Source organism: Triticum aestivum, chromosome 4A (genome assembly GCF_018294505.1).
Source record: "Triticum aestivum cultivar Chinese Spring chromosome 4A, IWGSC CS RefSeq v2.1, whole genome shotgun sequence".
Taxonomy (NCBI): domain Eukaryota; kingdom Viridiplantae; phylum Streptophyta; class Magnoliopsida; order Poales; family Poaceae; genus Triticum; species Triticum aestivum.
Genome location: NC_057803.1, coordinates 491401791 through 491418447, shown reverse-complemented (window position 1 = coordinate 491418447; position 16657 = coordinate 491401791).

Here is a 16657-nt window from a genome sequence, read left to right as displayed (position 1 = left end):
GAGTCCACGGAGGGCTCCACCCACAAAGGGTAACGGTTGCGCGAGTCCACACAGGGCTCCACCCACGAAGGGTCCACGAAGAAGCAACCACCCACAAAGGGTCCACGAAGAAGCAACCTTGTCTATCCCACCATGGCCATCGCCCACACAGGACTTGCCTCACTAGCGGTAGATCTTCACGAAGTAGGCGATCTCCTTGCCCTTACAAACTCCTTGGTTCAACTCCACAATCTTGTCGGAGGCTCCCAAGTGACACCTAGCCAATCTAGGAGACACCACTCTCCAAGAAGTAACAAATGGTGTGTAGGTAATGAACTCCTTGCTCTTGTGCTTCAAATGATAGTCTCCCCAACACTCAACTCTCTCTCATAGATTTGGATTTTGTGGAAAGAAGATTTGAGTGGAAAGCAACTTGGAGAGGCTAGAGATCAAGATTCATATGGTAGGAATGGAATATCTTGGTCTCAACACATGAGTAGGTGGTTCTCTCTCAGAACATATGAGTTGGAATGGTGTATGTGTTCTGATGGCTCTCTCTTCGAATGAAGAGGAGGTGGAGGGGTATATATAGCCTCCACACAAAATCCAACCGTTACACACATTTTTCCAATCTCGGTGGGACCGAATCAACAAACTCGGTCGGACTGAAAATGTAAACCTAGTGACCGTTAGAGATTTTCGGTGGGACTGACATGCAACTCGGTAGGACCGATATGGTTAGGGTTTGGGCATAACGTAATCTCGGTGAGACCGATTACACAAACTCGGTGAGACCGAATTTGGTAATTAGCTAACCAGAGAGTTGGTCAGGCAAACTCGGTGGGACCGATTTGCTCTTTCGGTGAGACCGAAAAGTTACAAAGGGGAAACACTGAATTTACATTGCAATCTCGGTGGGACCGATTCGCTCTTTCGGTGAGACCGAAAAGTTACGAAAGGGAAACAGAGAGTTTGCAATCCCATCTCGGTGAGACCGAGATCCCTATCGGTAGAACCGAATTGCTAGGGTTTGGCAGTGGCTTATGACAAGTGAAACTCGGTGGCGCCGGATAGGAAGAATCGGTAGGACCGAGTTTGGCTTAGGGTTTAGGTCATATGTGGATATGGGAAAGTAGTTGAGGGTTTTGGAGCATATCACTAAGCACATGAAGCAAGAGGCTCATTAGGCAACACCTCATCCCTCCTTGATAGTATTGGCTTTTCCTAAAGACTCAATGTGATCTTGGATCACTAAAATATAAAATGAAGAGTCTTGAGCTTTTGAGCTTGAGCCAATCCTTTGTCCTTAGCATTTTGAGGGTTCCACTTTCACATCCATGCCATGCCAATCATTGAGCTTTCCTGAAATAATCATCTTGGAATAACATTAGCTCAATGAGCTATATGTTGTTATGAATTACCAAAACCACCTAGGGATAGTTGCACTTTCAATCTCCCCCTTTTTGGTAATTGATGACAACATATAGATCAAAGCTTCGACAAATGATAATAAGCATGAAATATATCGTCGCTTTTAGAAGTATGTGATAAGTAAGAGCTCCCCCTAAGTTTGTGCATATTTAAAATTTGCTTTGGACTGCAAATGCACAAGGAGTTAGAGTCATGGGTTACTCTTCCATGTCACATACATCTTGGTGGAGCGCTTAAAATGATAAGAATGAAATACATGCACTCATCACCAAGAATAGTGAATGATCACATAAGATAGATAAGATAATAGCATTAAGCAAGCATTAAGTGTAGCTTATGATCAAACACATGATCATCAATGTCTCACAGGCAATGACATAGTATCTCAAGCACTCAAAAGCAATCAAGGTTCAAAAAACCACCAAATAAAGCAAGAGAGAAAAAAGCAACACTCTCTCTCGAAGCCTATGATCTATACATTTTTCTCCCCCTTTGGCAACAAGTTACCAAAAAGTTCCTAGAAAATGCATAGTGCTAGATTGACGCTCAGGCTTGATCTTCAGGTGGTGGTGGAGTCCGGATCACTCCAAGGACGAAGGCTTCTGTAGATGCTGAAGTAGACGCTGGAGTTGGAGCTGAAGTAGATGCTGGAGCTGGTGGAACTGAGGCTGTAGCTGGTGCTGAGGTGGTGGCTCTGGTGGTAGCAACTGGCACGGCAGACGACCTCGGACCTCGTGGCACTCTGGCAAAGGCATCAGTGGTAGTCCTGCCTCTCCTCTCCTGCATGTCATCCTGGAGCTGCTCCACTGCAGTCTGAATCTCTGTCACCTTGACATCCAAGTCATAGAACTTTTGTTCCATGATCCTCTCTAAGCTTGCCTGGTTCTGAGTTAGGGTGGCTAGTCCTTTCTCAATCCGCAGGGTGGATGCAATCAGGTAACCAAGCTTCTCTTGTTTAGTTTTCAAGAAATACTCAGATGCCTCCTCTTGGCTTGGCATCTTGGCAGCTTTCTCCTTCCTTGCCTTCTCCTTCTTTGCTTGTGCTTGGCCAGATGATGGCTCATTCTCAGTCATGACAACTTGATTGTCCTCAAAATCTGGACGGATGGGCAGGTGTTCCTTGTCCAATAAATATATGCCCATGCCCATCTTAGAGTTGATGAGCTCCTAAATTTGAGGTGCATATCCACAGCTCCTCTTCTGATCTGCTGCAGTCCTCTTAATAGTCTCTACTATGAGGCTCATGACCTTGAACTTCTGTGGCACATCAAAGACGTGAAGCAAGTTGATTGCATGACCTCTGATCATCTTGTGATCTCCAGACTTGGGCAAGAGAGTGTGCCTCAATATCCAATTGATTGTTGGCAGCCCTGACAGAAGATAGTGCACTGAGCCAAATTTGAAAGTGTCAAGAGCTTCATTTGGAATTTCCTTGTACATGTTGGACATTGAGTTGTGGTCCATCTTCTTCTTGGCATAAATGTCCAAGTCATCTGCTTGCTCCTCTGGGGCATTGATCAACTTTGCCCATTCCTCAACAGTTGATTGGTACCTCGTACCTTCAGACATACATGTGATCCTTCCATCTGGGTAGAAGTGTGCTGTGGAGTAGAATTTCATGATAAGCTCCTTGTTCCATTTTGTGAGCTTCTTCCCAACAAAGTCTGCAACTCCACATGCACTAAAGCTGTCATACACTCCAGGGTAGTGTTCCTCATTTTCCTTCATGTAGGTCCAGTCGACCCATCTCATGTCACAAACAATGGACTTCTTATCTAGCAGCACTGTCTCATAGAAGTCCTGCTGTTCCTTGGTGTGAAATCTGTAATCCACAGCAGTCCTTCTCCTTGAAGCATACGGGTCTGCTTCTCTCCACTTCCTCAGCCCTGAATCTCTCCTGAGCTTCATGTCCTCAGCCACAGGATGAGCATCGTTGTGGTCTGGGATCTTGGGCTTGAGCTTTCTAAGAACTTGCTCTTCATCCTCTTCTTCAGCAACAGTCTCAGGCACTGGGGCCTTGTTCTTCTCAGCTGCAGGAATGCTCCTTGTATTCCTCTTTGGTTTTGGCTTGGAGGCAGCTTTGGGCTTAGATGCAGTAGCCCCTCATCTTATGGTATCACCCATCAGCTTGGGTGCCTTAGGTGCTGGTGCAGCTACCTCTTCTTCCTCTTCCTCTTCCATGATGGAAGCCTTTCCTGGCACTCTGGCTACGGTCTTCTTGACCCTTTCCTTCCTCTTCTTGCCTTCTGCAGCAACTGGCTCCTTGGAAGTGGGCTTCTCAGTTGAGGCTCTAGCCTTTGACATAGGCTGCCTGCCTGCTGGCCTTTTGATCTTTAGACCTGGCTTTGTGCCTTGAGCTGGCTCAACTCTCTTTGATGTGGCCTCTTCCTCTGCCACATAATCTTCATCTTCGGAGTCTGAAGTTCTCTTCTTCCTCTGTCTGGTGGCAGCTTTTGGCAGATTGCTTGGGGTACTTCTGCTGCCATCATCTGAAGAGCTGGAGGGACTAGTGCCCTCACTCATCTGCACTTGCTGCTCTGACAAGTTCTGGCTGTCACTCTGATCAGACATGCTGCAAGCTCTGACTGCTGACCCTGTGAATAGTTTATAGATGAGGTAGAATAGATGAGCATCACAAAATGCAGAGATTTTTGCAGAAGAATGATTCGAAAATTTAGTTTTAGTTTCCCACTGAAATCATCTCGGATCTACCGATTTTTAAACTCGGTGATACCGAAGCAGTTTTGGCACCTAAACTAGTGAACTCGGTCAGACCGAGTCACAGTTCGGTGGCACCGAGACTGCTAGGGTTTCACAGAGTTCCAAAATCGGTCACACCGATAAGTAATTTTCGGTCAGACCGAGTCTCACTTGTGCAATGGCATAAGCCAAATCGGTGGGACCGAGTTTTTCAACTCGGTGGGTCCGAGATGGTTTCGGCGGAAACCTAACCCTAAAATTTTCGAATCAAAGCTAATCTACGGGCGTATTGACTGGATAGGAGTGTTTCAATCGTGGCAAGAATCATGATGATCACAATGTGCTGAGAATTGGATTGGAGAATAGCACAAAGATCGAGTCCATACCCTAGCTCGGCGGAGACTCGCTACGGCGGCAACGGCGGGGCAGAATTCTCGTTGACGGCGACGGAGACCAGCGACTGGAGGCGGCTGGCGGCGAGAAGACGATCCGGAGACCACGTTGGCAGAGCAGGCTATCGCGTGGGCGAAGGGGTTCGGAGAAATTTCCAAATTTTGCCCGTGACTATATATAGCCCGACCCTGTCTGTGTGACCGAGTGGAACAACTCAGTGGCACCGAGATTCATAACTGCATGCAGTTACTGAAACTCGGTGTGACCGAAATGTTCAAATCGGTTGCACCGAGATCGAAAACCTAGATCAACTTAATGATCTCGGTAGGACCGAAAGTGGGGTATCGGTCAGACCGAGAATCATAAAGAGGTTTTGGAAGTTTAAGTCTATGACGAATCGGGGACTCCGAGCGCTCCTCACACAGAGTGGTTCGAATCTGACTTGATCAAATTTTGTGATGCAGCATGAATAGAGTTTGAGACGAGAAAATCATAGATAGCTAGAGGAGGTTCTTAGGCATTCTTGTCCATCCACTTGGCAAAGGAAATAAACCCAAATGATCAAAACAACAAGTGGATGTCCTCGAATGAGTAAAATATGCAACCAGCATGCTCACACAATAAGATGGCAAATGAAGTATGTGGCAAGGCATGCACAACCAATTCTAGCATCTATCAAGCAATTTGTGATGACAAGGTCATCTATATATGAGTATATTGACTTAGGAGTCAAGTGAGAACACTTGATCATAGGTCATACTCATCGTTTAAGCTCAAGTGGGGTTACCACTTTTACATAAAGCATTGTTGTGTTCACATCTTCAGAGTTGCTTTAGCTCAAGTCTTAGAGTAAAGCTCCCCCTAGATGTGATATCCCCCCTTGGAGGGATGAACTAACCTTGGGTTTCGTCGATGATGACTTCATGTAGATGTTGAAGATGTGGATGCTCAATGTTGATGTAGATCACTTGGAGCTATCCATTTGAGTGAATTGCACTTTCAATACCTACATGGGTTAGTCCCACAAGGAACAAACAAGGATATCCATAGACATAGAGTGATGCACACACAAGATGATGTCCATGAAAACTTTTAGGTTACCTTGTCCCTTGTCTTACCAACAAGAGGGTTTGTGACTCCTTGAACTAGTGCAAGATGTGGAAGTTGATTGCACTTGTTCTTGCCAAAATTATAAGAGTGAAGTATGTTGGCGGAATCACCCTCAAGAACTCTCTAGTTCTTCTTCTTTTGGATCCACACCATCTTGATGGGAATCCTTGGAGTTGTAGTCGTACTTGATGAAGTGGAACTTGAAGTAGTCTTGGGAATCCACTTGACTAAGGTCTTAGGAGCTTCTTCAAATGCGTCAATTTCCTCTTGAAGCTTGTCCTTGCCTTTTTGCTTGTAGTCTTGTGGTGGAAGATCATCTTGAGCTTGTGTCCCCTTGAAAGAAGTATCATACTTCTCTTGTTGAGGAACAAACTTTGTCTTGGGGTATTGATCTTCTTCCCACTCAACTCCATTGGCATTGAACTTTCGTTCAAAACCAACGCCTTGATTCTTCCAGTGCATTCCTTGCTTGCGCACAATTTCCTCGAATTGCTTGCTCCCGGCAAGGCTTTTGTACACTCCTTTCTCTATAATTCCCTTCAATAAGCTATTTTCTTGCTCAAGTGTAACTTGGCTAAGAGAGTCATTAGTGGAATCAAGAGAACTACTAGAAGCAACAATATTGGATTTAGCATGATCATTGTTACTGCTAGAGGAAGAATCTTTCTTGCTCTTGTTACTAGACTTGACTTGAGGCATGTAAGTGGATAAGAGTAAACGCTTGGCAATGTAAGAAGAACTTTTCTTGCGGAGATCATCATTGATTGCTTTTAAAAACTCATGCTCTTGCTCAAGATTGAGCTTTTCAAAGCGTAATTTCTCATGAGCTCTTAAAAGTTCTCGATGATCTTCGAAGATAGTTTCATGAGCTAACTTAAGAGTGTTTAGTTCTTTAGTTAGAGCCTCAATCTTTTCCTTATCATTGTCATTCGTTTTATCTTGATTAGCATGATTAATTGACGTTTCATCATAGTATTCATCACTAGAGTTGTCAACAAGCAAATCATCACCTAACAAGTCATCTTCATCACTATTGAAATCAACATACTCGGGGTGTGTTACCTTAGGACCTTTGGCCATGAAGCATCTTCCAATTCCTTCATTTGGTGAGTCAAATATGTCGTAGGAGTTGGTTGACACAAGTGCTAGACCGGCAACACCTTCATCTTGAGTATCTTCAGAGTCGGAGTGATAACTTCTCTCGGAGTGGCTGTCGGAGTCGGAGCCGGATACCCATTCACCAACATGAGCTTGATGTCTTCGTCTTGTGTAGCTCCTTGATGATTTTTCCTTCCTTTCCGAATCCTTGCTTCTCCGTGAGTATCTTCGTTCATAACGATCATCTCTACTCCTTCTCTCTCTTGGTGGTGATTCTTTGCTTCTTCTTTTTGGAGAATCTTCTCTTCTCTTGTAGGGTGCCGTACACTCATTGGAATAGTGTCTGGGTCTTCCACAACTGTAGCAGTTTCGCTCTCGACTAGAAGATCTTTTGTCATTGTAGGACCTTGACTTGAAGCTTCTATCTTTGCTTCTACTCTTGTAGAACTTGTTGAAGTTCTTCACCATTAAGCTCAATTCTTCATTGAAGTCTTGTTTCTCACTTGATGATGTAGGGGCTTCACATGAGGCTTTATAGGCACCACTTGATTTGTTGTGAAGTTCCTCTTTATCCTTAAGTGACATCTCATGAGCAACAATTCTTCCAATCACCTCCGTTGGCTTGAGATCTTTGTAATTGGGCATCATTTGGATCAATGTGCACACGGTATCATATTTTCCATCCAAGGCTCTTAGAATCTTCTTGATGATGAATCTATCGGTCATCTCTTCACTTCCTAAGCCGGCAATCTCATTTGTGATGAGAGCAAGCCTAGAGTACATTCCAGCGACACCTTCACCATCCTTCATCTTGAACTTGTCAAGTTGGCTTTGAAGCACATCCAACTTGGATTCCTTGACGGAGTCGGTACCTTCGTGCATATCAATCAAAGTGTCCCAAATTTCCTTCGCATTCTCAAGACGGCTGATTTTGTTGAATTCTTCGGGGCACAATCCGTTGAAGAGAATATCACAAGCTTGAGCATTGTATTGCAACATCTTCAACTCATCTGCGGTAGCTTCACGGTTTGGTTCTCTCCCATCAAAGAAGTCACCTTGCAAACCAACACACACAATAGCCCAAACGGCGGGGTTATGTCCAAGAATATGCATTTTCATTTTATGCTTCCAACTAGCAAAATTAGTACCATCAAAGTAGGGACCTCTACGGTGATAATTTCCCTCGCTAGACGCCATACTCTCCTAGGTTGTGAAACCAAGGCTATGACCACCAAAAGCTATGGAGATCAAAGCAAATGGAGACCAAAGCTCTGATACCATTTGTAGGATCGAAAGTATGTCTAGAGGGGGGTGATTAGACTACTTGACCAATTAAAAACTTAACCTTTTCCCAATTTTAGTTCTTGGCAGATTTTAGCTATTTTAGGACAAGTCAAGCAATCATCACACAATTCAAGCAAGCATGCAAAGAGTATATTGGCAGCGGAAAGTAAAGCATGCAACTTGCAAGAATGTAAAGGGAAGGGTTTGGAGAATTCAAACGCAATTGGAGACACGGATGTTTTTCCCGTGGTTCGGATAGGTGGTGCTATCCTACATCCACGTTGATGGAGACTTCAACCCACAAAGGGTAACGGTTGCGAGAGTCCACGGAAGGCTCCACCCACAAAGGGTAACGGTTGCGCGAGTCCACACAGGGCTCCACCCATGAAGGGTCCACGAAGAAGCAACCACCCACAAAGGATCCACGAAGAAGCAACCTTGTCTATCCCACCATGGCCATCGCCCACACAGGACTTGCCTCACTAGCGGTAGATCTTCACGAAGTAGGCGATCTCCTTGCTCTTACAAACTCCTTGGTTCAACTCCACAATCTTGTCGGAGGCTCCCAAGTGACACCTAGCCAATCTAGGAGACACCACTCTCCAAGAAGTAACAAATTGTGTGTAGGTAATGAACTCCTTGCTCTTGTGCTTCAAATGATAGTCTCCCCAACACTCAACTCTCTCTCATAGGATTTGGATTTTGTGGAAAGAATATTTGAGTGGAAATCAACTTGGAGAGGCTAGAGATCAAGATTCATATGGTAGGAATGGAATATCTTGGTCTCAACACATGAGTAGGTGGTTCTCTCTCAGAACATATGAGTTGGAATGGTGTATGTGTTCTGATGGCTCTCTCTTCGAATGAAGAGGAGGTGGAGGGGTATATATAGCCTCCACACAAAATCCAACCGTTACACACAGTTTTCCAATCTCGGTGGGACCGAATCAACAAACTCGGTCAGACCGAAAATGTAAACCTAGTGACCGTTAGAGATTTTCGGTGGGACTGACATGCAACTTGGTAGGACCGATATGGTTAGGGTTTGGGCATAACGTAATCTCGGTGAGACCGATTACACAAACTCGGTGAGACCGAATTTGGTAATTAGCTAACCAGAGAGTTGGTCAGGCAAACTCGGTGGGACCGATTTGCTCTTTCGGTGAGACCGAAAAGTTACAAAGGGGAAACACTGAATTTACATTGCAATCTCGGTGGGACCGATTCGCTCTTTCAGTGAGACCGAAAAGTTACGAAAGGGAAACAGAGAGTTTGCAATCCCATCTCGGTGAGACCGAGATCCCTATCGGTAGAACCGAATTGCTAGGGTTTGGCAGTGGCTTATGACAAGTGAAATTCGGTGGCGCCGGATAGGAAGAATCGGTAGGACCGAGTTTGGCTTAGGGTTTAGGTCATATGTGGATATGGGAAAGTAGTTGAGGGTTTTGGAGCATATCACTAAGCACATGAAGCAAGAGGCTCATTAGGCAACACCTCATCCCTCCTTGATAGTATTGGCTTTTCCTAAAGACTCAATGTGATCTTGGATCACTAAAATATAAAATGAAGAGTCTTGAGCTTTTGAGCTTGAGCCAATCCTTTGTCCTTAGCATTTTGAGGGTTCCACTTTCACATCCATGCCATGCCAATCATTGAGCTTTCCTGAAATAATCATCTTAGAATAGCATTAGCTCAATAAGCTATATGTTGTTATGAATTACCAAAACCACCTAGGGATAGTTGCACTTTCAGGGGGGAAGCGGTGGAGCCATCGCGCGAAGCTGGGTGATGATGGAGGTGATGGCGTATCTCTCCCTGAGGCGGCTAAGCGGCCGCCAAAACTGCAAGTAACCAAACCATTTGAACAAAGCGTCAGTAGCACAACGAAGAGGGATGCGCTGAATCACAAGTTTATTCCTAACAGTTCACAGCGTCTAGGCTAGCACCCCAATGGCCAGCCACGTAATGTGGCGCACTACGGGTGGTATTGCCTGGAGTTCGGCGAAGAGAGCGGGGAAGTTGTTGTGATCCCAGCTTCCACCCACTATCTCGCAGAAACAACTCCATAGGAACTGCGCGGACACACAGGTGAAGAAGATATGTGTCGGAATAATTGGACACGGATACCCCGAAGACGGCGAGACAAGAATTCAAGACATCGGGGCTAGCAAATCCCCTCAGTCCAACTACCTGGCCGGCGGCTGACTGCTGGCTGCTGACTGCTCCACCAGGCCGACTACTGGCTGCCGACTGCTCCACCAGGCCGACTGCTGGCTGCCGACTCCTCCGTCAGGCCGACTGCTGGCTGCCGACTCCTCCACCAGGCCGACTGCTGGCTGCCGACTCCTCCACCAGGACGACTGCTGGCTGCCGACTCCTCCACCAGGCCGACTGCTGGCTGCCGACTCTTCCACCAGGCCGACTGCCCGAAGTCAACTGCATTCGGACGCGACCCCAACGTGACGACCGTACCCGACACTGTTCATGTGACACCCCAACCATCATGTACAGTGTCCCTTGTCCCTGGGCACTATTTATGAAGTGACCCAGGGGACAAGGATGACACCCCACCATGCCACTAGCTAGCTAGCTACCATGCCTATATGGCTTACATCCTAAGCTACCCCCACACTATATATATGAGCACCCATCCATCCATCCATCCACCACACATATAGCCACGCCACATGCACTTGGCCGGCCACAAGGCCACTCACGCATGCATGCTCAGGCACATGCAGCCACTAGCTCATATGCATATATATCAAGTCAGATGCCTATGGCACTGACTCCAGATACAACTCCAGGAGCACTTTGTACTACTCGATGTACACCACAGATATATACTCAGACATGCAGGAGTAGGGGTATTATCTCTCCGGAGAGCCCTGAACCTGGGTAAACTAGCGCGTGCTACTCGCATACCCGTCCCTGGATATTCTAGCAGCAGTTTTACCATCACACGAAGCCACCTTGTGACATATGTCGTCTTGCACCCCCCGTGAGAATACCACGACATTTGGCGCGCACCGTGGGACGGTACTATGCTACCACGTTGCTGTTGGTTTCGCAGTCCGGGCGGGACCATCTTCGCCATCTCCGCCGCGGCGTCGCGCCGTCTCTTCGGTAGCGGTCGGGAGCTCGATATCGACGCGCCCCGGGAGTGGCCGCGAGGGGCGGCGCGTCCTTGCCGTCGGCCTCGCCATCTTCATCATCACCGCGACGTCGCCGCCATCTCTCCGGCACCGGTCGGGGGCTCGACTTCAGCATTCCCCCGGCGAGACCACGCTGAAAGGCGCGTCATCATCGTCTGCCCTCGGTCTGCACGCTCGCAGCTCCGCGGCGGTCCCGAGCACCTCCGGTTTCCGTGCCTACACGCGTTCGTGCATGGCTAGCTAGCGAACCCGATGGATTTGGGTGCAGCAGTGTACGTACTGACTTCGCTAGCTAGCTCAGTTCGTGTGCGCGCGTTGTTTCCGTTGCTACCTACCACCCCACTCATACATTTCCTAGATGCAACTCGTACAATGCTCATACACCACTCCTAAGCTAGCCTTGCATCAGTCAACCATGATCAAACCATTGGCCATACACTCTGCATATACATTAGTCGTACATCGGCCAGATAATCCGTATGTTGCCCGCCTCTGCTCCGTGCGCGCTCGCCGGCCTCGCGCCCGGGCTGCCTCGACCGCGTCCCGCCAGCTCTGCCTACTGCCACGTGCGGCTGCTTCCCGAGCGCCTCCCGTGACCGAGTCCTCCCGCCGCGTCGTGCCAACCCCGACTCGCCGCTGGACTCGCGCACGACCGCCTTCACCTCAGCCCGCTACTGCTGCGCGTCATCCAGCGCCCCCCGTGGTGCTTCGTCCCTGCGCCAGCCGCCTGCTCGACCCGGCTCGAGTGCCCGGCCGGCTCCAGCCGTCCTCGCGCCCGTCTGCGGCCGGCCTCGCGCGCCTCGCCTCTCCTCCGCTTAAGCCAGCGGCTGCGCCTCCGCGACTGCTGGCCCGTTGTGGCCGGCTCCTCCTCGTGCCCGGCTGCCGCCTTCCCGCAACTCCTCCACCGCCCCGTGCTCGGTCTCCGCACCCGGTGGCTGGGCGGGCCGCCTCGCGCCGCGCCGGCTGCCGCCCCAGCCGCCTACTCCACCACTACTCCGGGTCGATTCGGCGCCCGCGTTGCCCCTGACCGCCTGCCGACCGGATCACCGCTACCGCCTCTGCGCGCCGGGTCCGCCTTGCCGCGCCGGCCGGATCGCCGCTGCCGCCTCTGCGCGCCGGGTCCGCCTTGCCGCGCTGGCCGGGTCGCTGCTGCCGCCTCCCGCGCGCTGACTCCGCCTCACCACTCCTCCGCCCGCCAGCTCCGTGAGCGCCGGCTCCCGCTGCTCAGCACCTCGGCCGGCCATTCGTGCAAAGATAAGGGTCGTCTGATCGCTGTGGCCGGCTACGTGTAAGAAAAATAAATAAGAGAAAAGAGGTCTGGCTCCCCAAAGAAAAGTCAAGGGCCGGCTGGAAGGAAAAAAATCCCCGCTGAAGAAAAGAAGAAGAAAAGGGTCGTCTGCTCGATGTGGCTGAGTGCTCCTGCAAAGGAAAAGAGGTCCGAGTGACCAAGTCAACAGCCGGCTGCTGGCGAGAAAAAAAAATGTGTGTGTGCATCCAAGTGCAAAGAGCCGGCCGAAGAAAAGGCCGGGTGCCCATAGCCGACTCACAAAGAAAAAGAAAGAAATGTGTGTCCGATTGCCACATGTGCGTCCGACCGCTGGCTGCCTATCCGGCTGCAAAGAGCCCGACTGCTGTGTCGGGGTCCGCCCGCCCAGCCGGCTGAAGAAGAAAAAGAAGAAGACAAAGTAGTCGCTGGGAGATCCGGCCCGACTGCTCAGCAGTCAGCCCGAATCTCGGGGGCTACACCCAGCGGGTGCGCTGACGCGCCCCCGCGAAGAAGAAAACTAAATAGCTGCCGGAAGATCCGGCCCGACTGCTCAGTAGTCGGCCCGAATCTCGGGGGCTACACCCAGCGGGTGCGCTGACGCGCCTCTACAAAGATTGCAGACAAGAGAAAAGTTTTGTCCGGTTGTCAGCAGCCGGCAGAAGAGAAAAAAGAAGAAAAAAGGCGCTGTAAGACACCTCACCGCCTGACCGGTCGAGCCTGACCGGCCGGGACCCCCCTTCCAGCACCCGAAGGCTCGAATGCTACACACAGTGGGAGCGTCGGCGCGCTCCGCGAGCGCCGAGCCGCGTCGGCTGTCTTCGGCAAACTCCGCATCGGCAACACGAAAACGAATGTGAGCTCCTCACCCGCATATTTTTTGCACCACACAATCACGAATAACCCCGAGCGATGCTCGGGGGCTGTCTCCGCATTTTATTACAGTTGCATCACTGTTCGCCCCGGCGCAGCCAGAGTTGGCTCGGGGGCTAGCCGCTTGGCCTGAGACGTTAGTTCCCGCAGACGGCTTAGTACCGTGCGCGGTACCAAAGGCCCACTCTTAGTCACAGATCACAGAGCGGCTGTCCGACTAGCAAGAGTGAACGCTGGAGGCCACCCACGCGAAAAACGTCCGGAAAGAAAAATGCTTCGGGCGACCCGACCATTTCCTTTACAAGTATCTGCTCGGTTAAATCCACTCCCAGAGTCTGAGTACTGTACACTCCACTTTGCGGCCCACTCTCAGCCACAGACCGCAGAGCGGCTGTCCGGCGAGCGAGAGCACAAGCCAAAAGGCGGAGGGAACACGAAAAAGATTGAAGGGGGCTCGAACGAAACCGAGTCGGCACCCTCTGCATAAAACTTGCAATGCTAAAAGCAAACATTTGATATATCTGCGTAGACTAACTTTGTCTTTTTCATGATCATTTCCATGAACACTCGCCAAAAAACCTCCGCCCAACTTTGCCAAGTTGCCCGGAGGCTTGGGGGCTACTGTCGGAGTAATTGGACAAGGATAACCCGAAGACGGCGAGACAAGAATTCAAGACATCGGGGCTAGCAAAGCTCCTCAGTCCAACTACCTGGCCGGTGGCTGACTGCTGGCTGCTGACTGCTCCACCAGGCCGACTGCTGGCTGCCGACTGCTCCACCAGGACGACTGCTGGCTGCCGACTCCTCCGCCAGGCCGACTGCTGGCTGCCGACTCCTCCACCAGGACGACTGGTGGTTGCCGACTCCTCCACCAGGACGACTGCTGGCTGCCGACTCCTCCACCCGGCCGACTGCTGGCTGTCGACTCCTCCACCAGGCCGACTGCCCGAAGTCAACTGCAGCCGGACGCGACCCCGACGTGACAACCATACCCGACACTGTTCACGTGACACCCCAGCCATCATGTACATTGTCCCTTGTCCCTGGGCACTATTTATGAAGTGACCCACGGGACAAGGATGACGCCCCACCATGCCACTAGCTAGCTAGCTACCATGCCTACATGGCTTACATCCTAAGCTACCCCCACACTATATATATGAGCACCCATCCATCCATCCACCACACATATAGCCACGTCACATGCACTTGGCCGGCCACAAGGCCACTCACGCATGCATGCTCAGGCACATGCAGCCACTAGCTCATCTGCATATATACCAAGTCAGATGCCTATGGCACTGACTCCAGATACAGTTCCAGGAGCACTTTGTACTGCCCGATGTACACCCCAGATATATACTCAGACATGCAGGAGTAGGGGTATTATCTCTCTGGAGAGCCCCGAACCTGGGTAAACTAGCGCGTGCTACTCACATACCCGTCCCTAGATATTCTTGCAGCAGTCTTACCCTCACACGAAGCCACCTTGTGGCATATGTCGTCTTGCACCCCCGTGAGAATACCACGACAATATGATTCGAATCCTCTTCCGGCCCGCAGAGCGGGCATCGTCCATCACCCGGACCATTGCGCTTCAGGAACTCGATGCCAGACGGGAGGCGGCTGCGGATCCATTGCCACAGGAAAATCCTAATCTTCAGGGGAAGGCGAATCTCCCAGATGAGAGTGAGCGCCTCATGGCCAGGCGAGGGAGCAATGGCCTGGTACATGGACTTGGTGGAGAATTGTCCAGAAGGCTCTAGATGCCATCTGGATGTGTCATGTTCGATCGTAAGATCAGGCGCGTGCAATGCAATGCAGTCAAGCATCTCCTGCCAATCAACTGTTTCAGCCAGACCAAAGGGCCTCCGGAACGCGAGCTGTCCTAAGTCAATAAGGGCTGCCGCGACCGATATCCGAGGGGCCACTACAATGGAGAATAGGTCTGGAAAGCGGTCCGCGAGGGGAAGGTCGCCAGTCCATCTGTCGAACCAGAACAAGGTCGCGGTGCTTGATCCGACCTCAATCGAAGTCTCAATCCGGAGGACGGGAAGGAGCTGGATGACAGATTGCCAGAACTGGGACCCCCCAGACCGCTGGTAGAAGGCGAGAGGCTGGCCTTGGAGGTATTTCTGCTGAATGATGCGAAGACACATGCCACCATCACTGTTGGCAATCCGCCAAAACCACCGAGTCAGGAGGGCAATGTTCATGCGCTTGGAAGACATGATCCCGAGGCCGCCCTGGTCGCAAGGCTTGCAGATTTCAGACCACCTAACCATGTGGTACTTTTGCTTGTCTCCCTCACCGGCCCAAAAGAAACGTCCCTGAACAGTGGCGATCTCGTGATGAAGCGTCTCCGAAAGGCTGTAGAAGCTCATGATGAACAAGAGTAGGCTAGAGAGGGATGAGTTGATGAGCACCGCACAGGCTGCTTTGGAGAGCCACCAAGCTTGCCAAGGCTCGATACGGTGCTGAAGCTTCCCCACCGTGGGGCGCAGTTCAGCCACCGTGAGCCTAGAGTCACTAATGGGTATCCCTAGATAAGTCATGGGGAAGCTCCCAAGCTGGCAGTTAAGCCGATCCGCTATACTCTGGCGTTCGTCTTGGGAGTATCCCAAGACCATCACCTCGCTCTTGTCAAAGTTGACCTTGAGGCCACACATCTGTTGGAAGCACAACAGAAGGAACTTGAGGTTCGAGATATCACTCTCCGAGCCCTCCACCATGATGATGGTGCAATCCGCATACTGGAGAAGGGAGATCCCGTGCTCCCCAACAAGATGCGGGACTATCCCCTTAATGTGGCCTGCCACCTTGGCCTTATCCAAGATGGCGGCCAAGGCGTCGACCACCATGCTGAACAGGAAAGGGTCGGAATGGTCGGAGCTAGGTATAGAAAGGGGGACGCAGTGTTCTGTCGTGGCATCGCCCGGCGAGCACCAGGTCAATGCCTCACCGTAGGCGAGGCACCGGACGCGTGGGGATCGACTAAAACCGCGCATGTTCGTCGATCTAAAAAACGGTCGCAGGAAGAAGAAACATATCTGGATGTTCGTTTGCGATCCAACGGCTGGGACGCGATAGACCGAAACTGAAACTGAAGAAAATCCAGTTAACTGACGCATAGGTGCTTCCATAGTTTGTGTAGCAGCATCTGTCCTAAACAAAGAGAGCTAAAAATTGACAGACGCGCCCATCAGAACCGGCTACGCAGGCTGTCGTTGTCCTTGACAATTGCTTCGTTGAGCTTGAGACCAAGGTGCTCGGCTATGACTGGCATGAAAATACGCAGCTCATCGGACTCCAACGTGGCGGCGAGTTTCGGCCACACGCTTGCACTGACGATCCAGGCCCCATCGCCTCC